The 15007-nt window shown below is 41.3% G+C and overlaps 1 long non-coding RNA gene across 1 annotated transcript; it reads left to right on the top strand.

Annotated features, from left to right (window-relative positions):
* The first annotated feature begins 1954 nt into the window (after positions 1-1954).
* On the top strand, positions 1955-9359 carry LOC135230756 (uncharacterized). The gene is made up of 3 exons (XR_010321445.1): positions 1955-2055; positions 3112-3387; positions 9218-9359. It is a non-coding gene; the product is annotated as an uncharacterized LOC135230756 (long non-coding RNA).
* Positions 9360-15007: the final 5648 nt, after the last annotated feature.

Raw genomic sequence — 15007 nt, 5'->3', positions numbered from 1 at the left:
TCTCCTAAAATGTCTTGTAAGGGAAGCTCACTCACAATCAGCCATTATATCATTAGATAGCTCTGGTGGTCAGGAAAGTGCCTGTATTATGGCCCATACCTGACGTCCTGTACTCCTCACCATCGTTCCCTATTCAGCTCCATTAGTGTCACAGAACACTCCTGTCACAAAACACTCCTTCTTCTCTCAGAAGTCCTTCAGATATTTCATGTTGGATGTCTTAGAGATTTATATCAAGGAAATGGCTCATGGGGTTGTAGAGGCTGAAAAGTCCCAAATCTGTGAGTTAGGTTGGTGGCCTCTCCTGCCTCACTTAGCTGCATGGGCTGGTGAACCCAAGATCGGCAGGTCAGGAGCAGACCTCTGGCTCAGAGGCTGTGGAGGCTGATGAATCCCAAGATTAGTGGGTAAGCTGCTAGCTCAGGTACAAAGAACTGGAACTGAGATGAGGAGCCAGCTGCAGGATCTGGAGTGAGTCAAGACCAACAAACTGCCAGAAAGTCTACATATAATGGATGTAGGTCATACCCCCAAAGAAACTCCCTTTCAACTGACTGGATATTTTTACCAGATTTCATCAGGGAGGTGATTACATCATTACATAATTGCCAAACTACATGATAACTGCCAAACCACTGAGTATTACGGCCCAGGCAAGTTGACACACAACCTTAACCATCACAGATGTCATTCCACTATACGTTGCTGTTTTGTTCTCCAGTCTTAAAATTCTCAGTATCTTCAGCTCTCTCCAGTGTCTGACCCCTCACCATTCCAGCCCCGTCTTCAATATGACCTGCAGTCAGTCAAACCCAAACCCCAAACCCATTGCCACTGAGTCAATTCTGACCCACCGCAACCCTATAGGACAGAGTAGAACTGGCCACATCAGGTTTCCAAGGAGTAGCTGGTGGATTCGACCTTCTGACCTTTTGGTTAGCAGCCAAACACTTAATCACTGCATCACCAGGGCTCCATGGGCAGTCACCACCTCCATTAAAGTCTGGGGCCAAAGATATAACAATTCTTCAGGTGTAGGCTCATCCTATTATATGGATATTTTATTTAAAGTATGAAATAAATGTTTAATTGTTTTAAAAAATTAGGAGACTCCAATTTCCTAACTCGATATGTTTTGATGTACAAAAAAAAGGAGTACAAATTATTTTAAAGAAATTTTAGTGGTTGAAACATTAATATATTGGTCCTTTGACAAGGTCATGTGGTGAAGTGCATTTCTTTCCTTGATTATACCTGCATAAACACACTGGGGAAAGGAAACTGTGCATTTATGACTGCATTCTTTTATCCATCAACCCTTACCTCCTTTAATACAACCAGATATAAAGTGGGCCTTCCTACACCCAGTGTTTACATCCAATATAGTCCAATCCATTTGCCACACTGCATCCTGAGTGAGTCTTCCACAGCCTGTATCTGGATGTACCTGAAGGCTAATCCACTTACTGTCCTTACATTTCTTTAGGGAAATGTCTTAATACATTTATTATCTGTACCCTGGTGCCCTCCATGCTCATCATCCGAATATCTCTTGACATTTCCCAAATCCATCAGCAGTGAATCACTTCACATGTCACGAGCTCTTTCACTCCCAGGCACATGCTTTCATCTGGTGCCAGACAGCAGAAGTGTATCCAAGAATAGAGCAAAGGTGAAGTAAATACTGGGGCAGTGGCCTGCAACCCATCAAGGCAGAGCTGAGAGAATGCAGGGACAAAGCAGAAGAGGTTGGGCAAGGGGGCAACAGCCTTCCAAGATCTGTTTGCTATACATGGTTAGTTGTATTTATTAAAGCTCTCAACTCTATATACATATTTATCTGGTATAAATATGGAATATTAAAACTGCCTGTCGTTGTCTCGAGACCCAGATGCAGATTTAGATTCATTTTCTCTTAAGGAAGTCAACCTATTCTGTAACCACACTCTGGGGTGGAGGAAAGCCAAGTGGGACCCTCAGGAAATACTTTTTGTGCTGGCTGCCATTGTCACGGGCACTTACTCAGTTTCAGTGTCAGCCTGTGGAGAAAATTCAGTAAGTAGAAGAGAAAGGAACTTTAAAGAATTTCCTGATCTAAAATCTTACATAAAGTCAGCACTGTCCTATAATCCCACTCCACCCCAGAAGCTGGTGATAATTTTGGTCATCTCTGACGAGAAACAGAGAAATGAGGTTTGTTTTGCCGTGTGAAAGTCAGGTTGGACAGTAATGGCAATCCTTTCCTATGTCTTGAAAGTCAAAGATGGAGCTATCGCCCTTCTCCATCCTCCCCCCCCTTTTCATTTTTCCATCATAGTGAAGCTGCTGAGGCTTCCCGCGCTCTACTGCAATTTCCACCCCCTCGAAGCCCGCCAAACCGTGGTTTCTAACTGTCGTTTGGCCAGACTGCGCAGCAGGCTCTTACTGTAGTTTGAATTTGGTGCTAGAATCCTGCACGTGTGCAAACCAAGATCTTAGTGGATGCACAGGACCTAAAGAGCTGTGGCCCCAAACTTGATCCCAGAGGTGCACTTCGCCTGAGAGGAAGATGTTCCCCAGCACACAGCTGCATCCGAGCCCATTTGAAAAGCAAAAGTTCCTTTCCTTTACAAATGACTCAGCACCTGGATCTCTAAGTATGGACATGGGAGGGATCGGGATATCAGATTTTGGGCACCAACCCTGCCTCCTGGGGGCATAAAAGCTCCAAGCTCCCCTAGGGGTGGCAGCGTGTGGCCTTTCAGCTGCTAGGCCCCACATTGCTCCTTGTTTGCACAAACAGTAAATTTCCACTTTCCATTTCCCTTGCAGCTGGTGGTTTGGCATCAGTCTTATTTCTATCAGCTAATAGATCAACCGATTTCTCCCTCCTCACTCTTGAGATTCTTTTTGTAAGGCAGTTGTATTTCAACCACTAAAACTCATTTTTATTTGCCTTTTTATTTTGCTGCTCAGTAGGTCATGGAGTGCAAATTCTAGCCCAGGACAAAGAGGAAAAGGCAGTTTGCATAGCGCCATAGTGTCTGGACAGGTTTTCACCTTTGCCTCCCGGCAAGCACCAATAAGCAAAGAGTTTTCTTTGGTGAAAGACTTTCATATTATTCTCCCTAGGATTTCCTTTAGAAATGAAGTTGAAAAGAAATCTCGGGAAGAATGTGCCCTTTCCTCCTGAAGCTGCGTTCTTAGTGAAGTGCTTACCCTGGTGCCTCGAAGTCCAAAGTTCAAGTGTTCCCACCTTGGGGAAGGAATGGACTTGTCTGCTAGCTGGAAACCAAGCTGCAGTGCTCAGTCTTGTTCTTAGACTCAAATTGGAGAAAGGTGTGTGACTGGACTGCATCACCCTCACCAAGACTAGAAGACCCAGTTTCAGAAGAGGCAGACTTTGAGGTAACTTTAAAAACAAACAAAAAAACATTGCTTAACAAGGTTAACGTTGTTAACCTTTTGGTTAACAGCTGATTGCTTACTCACTGCACTACCAGGGCTCCTGAGTTAGCTGACCCCTAAAATGAGAGGTGTTCGGGCTGAACTCAAAGTAATGGGTTAATCGGCTCAGTCTCTTGAGAGCACAAGAGAAGAGGGCAAAACTGTGGCCGTTCTCAAAAAGAATGCTTTTGTTCAAGCTGCCCCTAGCCTTGAAAGACAAGTGGGACTATTTTCATAAAATGCTTGTGGGCAGGCTGGCTCCAGCATTAACTCAAGTACGACTTGTGTTACTGTTTCTCTGAACTCTTATGTATAAAAAGCCCTCTTTAGCTTCTGTACTTCGGAGCACTTCGTGCTTTGGCTTTGTGCTCCCAGTTCGAGTTGCACTATTCCTCAATAAAACTAATTTCTTGTCTACTCCTAACAGACTAAGAATTTCATTCTTTGAAACTCCTTAAGGTAACTTTAGATCAGGAAATTTCATTAGATCCCTCCCCCTTTTCTTCCCTCCATGTTCTATTTCCCTGTTCCCCCATCCATTCAGAGGAGAGGATTCATTGCCTTTCTGTAGCCTCAGGACCCTTTGGGTCCCTCCTGGACAGGACAAAGGGGGCAGTTGCCCTTTTCTAGAGGCTGGGAGGGCAGCCAGCTCCTGGGCAACCGCATGCTCACCCGTGAGCCCCTGCGCATAGCACACCTGCAGTCTGATGGGTTCAGAAACTGGAGGAAAAAAAGTGCCTCCTGAAGCTTCTCTGTAGGCTGAACTGGAAGGGTGTGCTGTTCCTGACCTGGAGAGACTAGCTGCACTGAGAGGTTTCAGACACATCTCTGGGCCTGGAGGACAATCCAGGAAGAGGCTAATTTTGAGGGCATAACCGAAGGAAAGGGACACAAGACAGCCCAACTCAACGATCCCTAGATTTAGGGTCTAGGACTCTAAGGTCTGAGAGGGTGAGGATGGTGAGTTAAATTGATCTCCTGGCCTTTATCAGGAGAGTTGTTTGCTCAAATTCGGAGACGCAAAAGAGAAGGATTGTGTAAACCAATGTCCATACTTCACTGACAAAAAGACACGAATTACTCACTAACTAGATGTGAAATTGGAGGAGAAGTTTGCTGTCAGGAAGAAGTTTTTGCTCTGAGCATTTGAAGGATGGAGTTGCCATCAACTAATATGGAAAAACTATAGGTGTAGAAGATTTTAGGGGGAGCATCATAGTTCAGTTCGAAGCCTTACTTGAAAAAGATTTCCATCCAGGTATCTCCGCTTCTGCATATGAGTCTTTTTTTTTTTTTCCTTTTTTAGATCAAGGGAGAGGGGTCAGTGCTAGGCCCGGTCTTGCCCTAGGCATCTCCCGTCCTACATTCTCCCATAACCTCGGCCTCTGCTATGGATGGGGCCACCATCTCTCCACCTGCTACCGCTGCCCCTGCCACCTAGCAAAGGCGTATCTCTAGAGAGGTCAGTCCTGAGCTGTAGCCCAGACGAACCACTTACTCCACGACTTGTGGACATGGCAGGCCTTGCTGATGTCCCACTTGTATGACCGCGCTTGATGCATTGCAAGCTGGCTCAGCCTTTGGAGAAAGCAGGGAGGCAACAGCTTTCAGGATGATACCTAGGTGGGAAGGCTGCACCCAGGAGGGTAAGAGGGCGGGAGCTTTCCAGAATTGCATGCCAAGGAACCTACGGCCTGAGGGTAGAAGAAAGGGACCCACAGCGCAGTTCTCTAGTAGTGTAGTGGATAGTATTCAGCGCTTTCAGCGATGTAACCTGGGTTCAATTTCCGGTTAGGGAGGCGTTTTGTCAAGGGTAAGACAGAGCTCGAGGCATCGCCAAGGCTTGGAGAGATGAGCAGTTGCTCAGAGGCTTGGAGTCCTGAACTGCTGCATCCTGCTCCAGCCACTGGGAACCACCACCACTCCTGATGTGAAAAAACCTAGCCTTTCACTTTCAGAATTCCGAGTGTCCCACTACCACCGTCCTCGAATTCCAAAAATAACTGGGACGATTTGTCAAAAATAAGCACTCAGAACTCCATTATCAGACTGCTATGCAGGTTTTTCCCCCACATGTCTGTCAGTTTGTCCTACTATGGGGCCTTAGGTGTTGCTGCGATGCTGGAAGCTACGGCACCGGTATTCAGACACCAGCAGGGTCACCCATAGAGGACAGGTTTCAGCTGAATTCCAGATTAAGACAGACTAGGAAGAAGGACCCAGCAGTCTACTTCTGAAAAGAATTAGCCAGTGAAAACCTTATGAATAGCAGTGGAACATTGTCTGATATAGTGCTGAAAGAAGAGCCCCTCAGGTTTGAAGGCACTCAAAAGACCACTGGGGAAAAGCTGCCTCCTCAAAGTGGAGTTGACCTTAGTAATGTGGATGGAGTCAAGCTTTCAGGGCCTTCATTTGCTGATGTGCATAGTTCAAAATGAGAAGAAACAGCTGCAAACATCCATTAATAATCAGAATATGGAATCTATGAAGTACGAATCTAAGAAAATTGGAAATCTTCAAAAATGAAATGGAATGCATAAACATCGATATTCTACCCGTTAGTGAGCTGAAATGAACTGGTATTGGCCATTTTCAATCAGACAATCATATGGTCTACATTGCCAGGAATGACAACTTGAAGAGGAATGGTGTTGCATTCATAGTCAAAAACACATTTCAAGATCTATTCTGAAGTACAACGCTGGTGGTCACAGGATAATACCCATAGCCTACAAGGAAGACCAGTTAGTACGACTATTATTTAAATTTAAGCACCAACCCCTAAGGCCACAGATGAAGAAATCAAAGATTTTTACAAGCTCCTGCAGTCTGAAGTTGATTGAACATGTAATCAGGATGCATTGATAATTACTGGTGATTGGAATTTGAAAGTTGAAAACAAAGTTAAGAAGGATCGTTAGTTGGAAAATATGACCTTGGTGATAGAAACGGTGCTGGAGATCACATGATAGACTTTTGCAAGACCAATGACTTCTTCATTGCAAAGACCTTTTTTCACCAACATAAATGGTGACTATACACATGGCCCTCATGAGATAGAATACACAGGAATTGAACTGACTACATCTGTGGGAAGAGACGGTGGAAAAGCTCAATATCATCAGTCAGTACTAGGCCAGGGGCCGACTGTGGAACAGACCGTCAAGGGCTCATACGCAAGTTCAAGTAGAAGCTGAAGAAAATTAGAACAAGTCCACGAGAGCCAATGTACGACCTTGAATATATCCCACATGAATTTAGAAACCATCTCAAGAATAGACTTGAGGCGTTGAACGGTAATGACCGAAGACCACACGAGTTGTGGAATGACATCAAGGACATCATACATGAAGAAAGCAAGTGGTCATTAAAAAATTTCAGGAAAGAAAGAAAGAAAAGACCAAAATGGATGTCAGAAGAGACTTTGACACTTGCTCTTGAATGTCAAGTAGCCAAAGCAAAAGGAAGAAATAATGAAGTAAAAGAACTGAACAGAAGATTTCAAAGGGCGGCTCGAGAAGACAAAGTAAAATATTGTAATACGACATGTGTAAAGAGCTGGAGATAGAAAACCAAAAGAGGAAAACAGCTTGGCATTTCTCAACCTGAAAGAACTGAAGAAAAAATTCAAGCCTCGAGTTGCAATAGTGAAGGATTCTATGGGAAAATGTTAAACGATGCAGGAAGCATCAAAGAAGATGGAAGGAATAAACAGAGTCATTATACCAAAAAGAATTGGTTGATGTCCAACCATTTCAAGAGGGAGCACATAATCAGGAACTGATGCACTAAAGGCACTGGCAAAAAACAAGGCTCCAGCAACTGATGGAATATCAGTTGAAATGTTTCAACAAACAGATGCAGCTCTGAAAGTGCTCACTTGGCTACGCCAAGAAATTTGGAAGACAGCTACTTGGCCAACCAACTGTAAGAGATCCATATTTATGCCTATTCCCAAGAAAGGTGATCCAGCTGAATGCGGAAATTACCAAACAATATCATTAATACCACAATCAAGTAAAATTTTGCTAAACAGTATTCAAAAGCAGTTGCAGCAGCATATGAACAGGGTACTGCCAGAAATTCAGGTTGAATTCAGAAGAGGACGTGGAACCAGGGATATCATTGCTGATGTCAGATGGATCCTGGCTGAAAGCAGAGAATACCAGGAAGATGTTTACCTGTGTTTTATTGACTATGCAAAGGCATTCGACCGTGTGGATCATAACAAATTATGGATAACATTGCGAAGAATGGGAATTCCAGAACACTTAATTGTGCTCATGAGGAGCCTGTACATAGATCAAGAGGCAGTTGTTTGAACAGAACAAGGGGATACTGCATGGTTTAAAGCCAGGAAAGATGTGTGTCCAGGTTGTATCCTTTCATCATACCTATTCAATCTGTATGCTGAGCAAATAATCCGAGAAGCTGGATTGTATGAAGAAAAATGGGTCCCAGGATTGGAGGAAGACTAATTAACAACCTGCGTTATGCACTTGACACAACTTTGTTTGCTTAAAGTGAAGAGTACTTGAAGTACTTACTGATGAAAATCAAAGACCACAACCTTCAGTGTGGGTTACACCTCAACATAAAGAAAAAAAAAAAAAAAACCCTCACAACCGGACTAATAAGCAACAGCATGATAAATGGAAAAAAGATTGAAGCTGTCAAGGATTTTATTTTACATGGCTCCCCAGTCAACACCCATGGAAGCAGCAGTCAAGAAATCAAAAATGATGCATGGTATTGGGCAAATCTGCTGCAAAGGACATCTTTAAAGTGTTGAAAAGCAAAGATGGCTCCTTGAAGACTAAGGTGCGCCTGACCAAGCCATGGTATTTTCAATCACATCATATGCATGTGAAAGCTGGACAATGAATAAGGAAGACCAAGGAAGGATTGATGCCTTTGAATTGTGGTGTTGGCAAAGAATATTGACTATACCATGGACTGCCAAAGGAATGAATAAATCTTTCTTGGAAGAGGAACTACCAGAATGCTCATTAGAAGCAAGGATGGTGAGACTATGTGTTACATAATTTGGACATGTTAACAGGAGGAATCAGTCCCTGGAAAAGGACATCATGCTTGGAAAAGTACAGGGTGAGCAAAAAAGAGGAAGACCCTCAAGGAGATGCATTGACACAGTAGTTGCAACAATGGGCTCAAGCATAACAATAATTATGAGCAGGGTGCAGGACCAGGCAGAGTTTTGTCCTGTAGTATACACGGTCTCTATGAGTCAGAACCAACTCGAAGGCACCTGACAACAACAACATGCAGGTTTTATAGTCAATTTGCAAATTGGGCAGCACATATCAGAATAAATCAGTTCTCTGATTAATCAAGATTTCCAAAGTGCTTATGTGCAATTTTATCGGGAACTCTGAACAAAAAATTTTTGATTGGTTGACGATTATGTTAGAACACATAGATCTTATGCGAGCAGTATGTGCTCAAACACTATCAAAGCTTAATTAGAAACCTTGCCAAGACAATGACAAGATTAGTGAAGAAACATTTTCATTAATCTATTGTTTTCAGAAATACTAAGTTTCAACTGTTTCATTGATCCTGCCCACATAAGATACAATTATGCGAAAAAGATAAGCTACTTCTAAAGGTTAGTTAATAGTTTAAAGCATAGCTATAAGCATTAAAGTTTTTTTGTTTGTTTTTTATACTATGTAGGTTTTCAACAACGTTTAACAAAATGACTTCATAGTGTTGTATGTAAGAGAACTCTTTGTCTTCCTAAAGCAAAACCTGTAATTTTATTTTACAGATTCATGGAACTCAGAAAAACACTGTACTTATTATTAGTTTTATTATAGCAAAAAGGATTCATAAGGTGAGGTCTGTAAGTAAATATAGTATTCATTTTTCATTTTCCTTTCTTTTACCTTTCCTCCTCTCTCCCCCTTTCCACACTGGCTAAGATCTCCATCATAAATGTGAAGTGGTCAGAGTAAGCATAGCTGTCTGATTCCTGCTGATTCCTGACTGATGGGGGGGAAAGGTCAGTATTTTATCAACAAGTATAATGTTTGCTGTAGGTTTTTTTTGGAGGGGGGGAGCTATCTTTTATGAGATTATACTTTTGTCTTCTATTCCTATTTTGCTAAGCGTTTTTTTTTTTTTTTAAGTCACCAAGTTGGTGGTAATTTTTACAGTAGCCAGTGTGCTGTTAGTTGCCATTGAGTCAGTTCTGACTCATAGTGACCCCACGTGGGCAGAGTAGAACTGCTCCATAGGGTTTTCAAGGCTGTGACCTTTTGAAAGCAGATTGCAAGACCTGTCTTTCGGGATGGCTCTTGGTGGCGCAGTGGCTAAGCACTCGCCTGCTAACCAAAAGATCTGCTCCGACCTGCCAGCTGCTGAGGTTCCATAAAGATTTATAGCCTCGGAAACCCTATGGGGCAGTTCTATTCTGTCCTATAGGGTCGCTATGAGTCAGAATCAACTCCATGGCCGTGGGTTTTTGCATTGGTCCGAAACGTCAACCTCTCAGGTAGCAGTCCAGCCCTTGTCCGTTTCTGGCCTGCAGGGACTTTAAGGTTGTTTTTTTGTTTGTTCGATGATGAATTTTTTTTTCAAACAGTGGAAGATGGTGGAGGCCACACAGAGGGAAGAAGGGTGAAGGATGGGAAAGCATTGTATTCCTGGTTACCAAGTACTCTGTCTCCTGCTGGGAGCTTGGTGAAGTTGCCTTCCTGTACTCCTGTCTTTGGTTCTTGGTGGCTGAGGGGTTCAAGATGGTGAGTTCATGCTATGTTAGCTGGTTGGTAATCTCCACTCCGTAGCTGTCCTCATTCCTTGTTTTAGTTATTATTATTTGCCTTCTTTAAGTTGTTAATGCGATTAAATGAATTAGTTCATTTTCTAATGAAAACTGTTTTCCCAGAATGAAACCAACGTCAGCATGATTCCAACTCAGTGACACTATAGGACAGAGTATAACTTTCCCATAGAGTTTCCAAGGAGTGCCTGGTGGATTAGAACTGCCAACCTTTTGGTTAGCAGCCGTAGCTCTTAACCACTATGCCACCAGGGTTTAAATATATACGAATATATATATATGTACATATACATATATACATACATGTATACATATACGTATAAAACCCATACCAAAACCACATACATGTATATATATATATATACACATAACCCATTGCTGTCAAGTCGATTTGATACATATAAACCTATTGCCATCAAGGAGATTCTGAGTCATAGAGGCCCTATAGGACAGAGTAGAACTGCCCCACAGGATTTCCAAGGCTGTAAATCTTTATGGAAGCGGACTGCCACATCTTTCTCCTTCGGAGAATCTGGTGGGTTCAAACTGCTGGCCTTTCGGTTGGCAGCCAAACGCTTAACCATTGTGCCACCAAGGCTTATATATATATATATATATATATATATATATATATATATATATATACATACTAATGGATGTGCACAGCTGTTTCTTGTTATTTTGAGTCATGTCACATCTGCAAATGTAGGTCCCAAAAGCTCGATTCCATCCATGTCATTAAGGTTGACTCTATTTTGAGGAGGCAGCTCTTCCCCAGTCATATTTTGAGTGCCTTCCAACCTGAAGGCCTCACCTTCTGGCACTATATCTGACAAAGTTCCACTGCTATTCATAAGGTTTTCACCAGCCCGTTTTTTCAGAAGTAGACCACCAAGTCTTTCTGCCTAGTTTGTCTTTGTCTGGAAGCTCCGCTGAAACCTATCTGTCATGGGTGACCGTGTTGGTATTTGAAATACCAGTGGTACAGCTTCCAGCATCACAGCAACACGCAAGCCACCACAGTACCGACAAACTGACAGACGTGTGGGGATATATATGAACATATGTATATAAATGTTTTAAATTCCGTTTAGTAAAATATTTTAAATGATTTCTGCATCTATATTCGTCAATGAGGTAGGTTTGTATCTTCTGTTTTTCCTATGGCCTTTTTCAGGTGTTTAGTTTCAATCTAATCCATAAAGTACATTTGAGAAATATACCATATTTTAATTTTTTTAGAGTTAGTTTGCAATGGGAGTAATTTCTTCTAGAGAACCACTTGGTCCTTCTTTGCAAGATCATGAATTCTGATTTATTTAATGTTTGTAGGACTTCTATTTTTAATTTTTTTCAAAATTTTTCTGGGAATTTGTTCATTTTATCTAATTAAAAAAATTATTGCCACATATCTGTTCATGATATTCATTATCTGTTTATATCTACAAATACAGTGGTAATGACTTCTGTTTTATTCCCCGTGTTCCTTATTTGTTCCGTCTTTCTTTTTTCTATCTCCCATTTACCCTAGTTTTGTCAATTTTAGTAGTGTTTATAAAGAACCAACTACTTAATATTTTCTTCTGTATATTTATTTCCAATTTTTATATTTAAGTTGTGCTCCTATCTGCTTTTATTGTTGTTGTTCTTTTTGTAACTTTTTAGATGGAGACTTAGCTCACCAATAATCAGCACTAATTTTCTAATATTCAGGTTTAAAGCTGTGTGTTGTCCTCTGAGGACTGGTTTAGGTACAGATGTCGCTTTGATGACTAAGGTGTGCCTGACCAAAGCCATGGCTTTTTAAATTACCTCATATGCATGGGAAAGCTGAACAGTGAAAAAGGAAGATAGAAGAAAAATTAATGCATTTGAATTGTGTTCTTGCAGAAGAATATTGAATATACCATGAACTGCCAAGAGAACAAACAAATCAGTCTTAAATACAGCCAGAATGCTCCTTGGAAGTGAGGATGGCCAGACTTTGGCTCGCTTACTTTGGACAAGTCATCACTAGAAAAGGACATCATGGTTGGTAATGCAGAGGGTCAGTGAAAACAAGGAAAACCCTCAATGAGATGGACTGACACAATAGCCACAACAATGGACTCAAACACAGCAACAACCAGGAAGATAGCACAGGATCGGGCAACGTTTCCTTCTGTTGTACATACGGTCACCACGAGTCAGAACTGACTTCACAGCAACTGACAATAACAAATGCAACATATGCAGGATTCTCCTTTTTATTCTGTTCAGAATGTTTCCTAATTTCCATTTTCATCTCTGCTTTGATGCAAGGTTTAATAGAAGTGCCTCTAAAATTCCAAATATATGGGAATTCCTTCTTATTTTTTGTAAGTGAATTCTAGATGTTACTTGATTCTCCTGAAATGCTATTTGTGGGTACCTCTCCAGCCCTAGGATGAAAATATTCTCCTTTGTGGTAGGCCCTGGGAAGTCCTAGTTTAGAACAACTCTTTAAGGTCTTCTGCTCCTGGCTGCCAGAACCACCACATGGCCAGACATGCCTGTGCAATAGATAATCCTGCGTAGTAGGAAGAAGGTGTGAAAACCCTGGGTAAATGAAATAAATCTTGAAATACATTGGCCAGGAACTGAACCCAGGTTTCTTGCATGGGAGGTGAGAATTCTACCATTGAGCCATCAATGCTTCACCTTGTTTTTGTAGCAGGAAGGTAGCAAGAAAGAAGTACTTGAACCACTGAAAAAGTTCCAAAATACACTTCACATGGTGTTGTCTTTAGAAGACAGTGCTAACAAACGAACAGATACCAAAAGCTAAGGCTTGAAAGGAGACTTACATCAGGCAACGGTATAAAGTGATGGTATTCAAATTAAAATATCAAATTGAGCTGTTTTGTCAGCTTAAACTACACCTCCGAAAAAGGCTTTTTTCAACTGAGTAACAGACCCCCATAGAAAAACATCAATAATTCATCCAGGACCCTTGTTTGTGTCCCTGAATCTTCAACTGTCAGCCACAAACTTAGTTTAGAAGGTCTGAGAAGGTAACCTAACTTGTTAGGTTAAAAAAAACAAAACAAAGCAAAAACCAACCCATTGCTGTCGAGTCGATTCCGACTCATAGCGACCCTCTAGGACAGAGTAGAACTGCCTAACAGAGTTTCCAAGGAGTGTCTGGTGGGTTCAAAGTGTTTACCTCTTGGTTAGCAGCTGTAGCACTTAACCACTATGCCCCCAGGGTTTCCACTTGTTAGGTTAGGTAGGTAAAATTTTAATCTAGAGAAAAAATAAGAATTAGAAGAAGAAAAGGGCTAGACTCAAAATAGAGACAATGAAGAAACAAATTTTGGTCTACCAAGTTAATCCTTTGTAACTGTTTTTGTGCAAGAATAATGATCACTCTTGTAATCATTACGATAACAGTGTGTGTCTGTTTTTTAAGGTATTTGAGCATTTGAATGGAAATGTCACTATTATAAAAAAAATAATTAACATTAATTTGGCAATCAATGGTTAATTGGAAGAATTCAATTTTCTGAATTAATATACATTGATGTATTAGTTATATAAGGAGTAGACTATTTTAAATAAATATTGATGGCTGAAATATTAATGTATTGATCCTTTGATAAAAGTGAAATATAGAGATACTTCTTTCCACCCCATTTCCCTGGGGAAATTAAACTGAAGAAAGGAACCTGGAGAACTCTCCGACATGTTGAAACTAGAGGTCATTATGACTTTTTGAAAAACAGGAGCTGCAGACATGTAATCATGCTTTTCTTTCTGAGAACCCAAGCTAGGTCAAAGCCAAGTCATAAACTTGAGCTCAACAAGGAAATCAACTGCCATGTTGACCTTGCAGAGCTTTAGTTCTATCTGCCTTTTGCCAACACACAAGACACAGACCAGCTCTGCCAACACTCCTTTACCACCTACATCAACCAGATATACATTTCTTCCCACATCTCCTTTTCTTAATTACAACTTGCAGTTCCAACTCACAACTCCCAATTTACAAGTCAATGCCTCACATGCATCTCAGAGTCACAGATGCAAAAACTCAATGCTCCAGTGAGCTCCCTATCAGCATCACACACCACTCTCTGCCTGAAACCTAAGACCTAACTAAGCACAACGTCTCCCAAAGAGGAGTGCACTGTCCTGAGTGTTTCAATCTATTGATAAAATAATACTTTAAACCCGTTCCTACCCCTGCCTAGTACACTGACTCTTACTACCCCTAATCTTTTACCTAAACTGGATCTTGCTATCTTCTTTGGATAAACTTTTATTCTCTTTTGGGTAAATACTTTTGCAACAATTTATTTCCACTTGAATTAATAAATATTTCTTAAATTTATTGGCACTCCATAAGCTAAATTTCACTTTATTACTGCACTCTTCCATACATCAATTCTTACCTTCTTTAATAAAACCAGGTAAAAAGCTGGCTTCCTACAGCCAGTCTAGCCTACTCATTTCGTTTCCATTCTTTATCCTGAGTGACCCTTCCACAGCCTAAATCTGGACATACTTGCATCCTAAACCCACCTAGTGTTCTCATATTTCTTTAATTTAATAAAATGTCTTAATACCTTCTGATCTGTACCCTGCTTCCCTTCATGCTCATCATATGAATATCTCCTGCCAATTCTCAAATCCAGCAACAGTGAAGTATTTGACATGTCAGGAACTCTCTCACTTCCAGACACTTGCTTCCTTCTACAGGGAATTGTCTCTCACCATCCCCTCTACCTTCTTTTGATTCATTCTCATCCTTAGGTG

Source organism: Loxodonta africana, chromosome 3 (genome assembly GCF_030014295.1).
Source record: "Loxodonta africana isolate mLoxAfr1 chromosome 3, mLoxAfr1.hap2, whole genome shotgun sequence".
NCBI classification, from domain to species: domain Eukaryota; kingdom Metazoa; phylum Chordata; class Mammalia; order Proboscidea; family Elephantidae; genus Loxodonta; species Loxodonta africana.
This window is presented reverse-complemented; position numbering and strand designations above follow the sequence as displayed.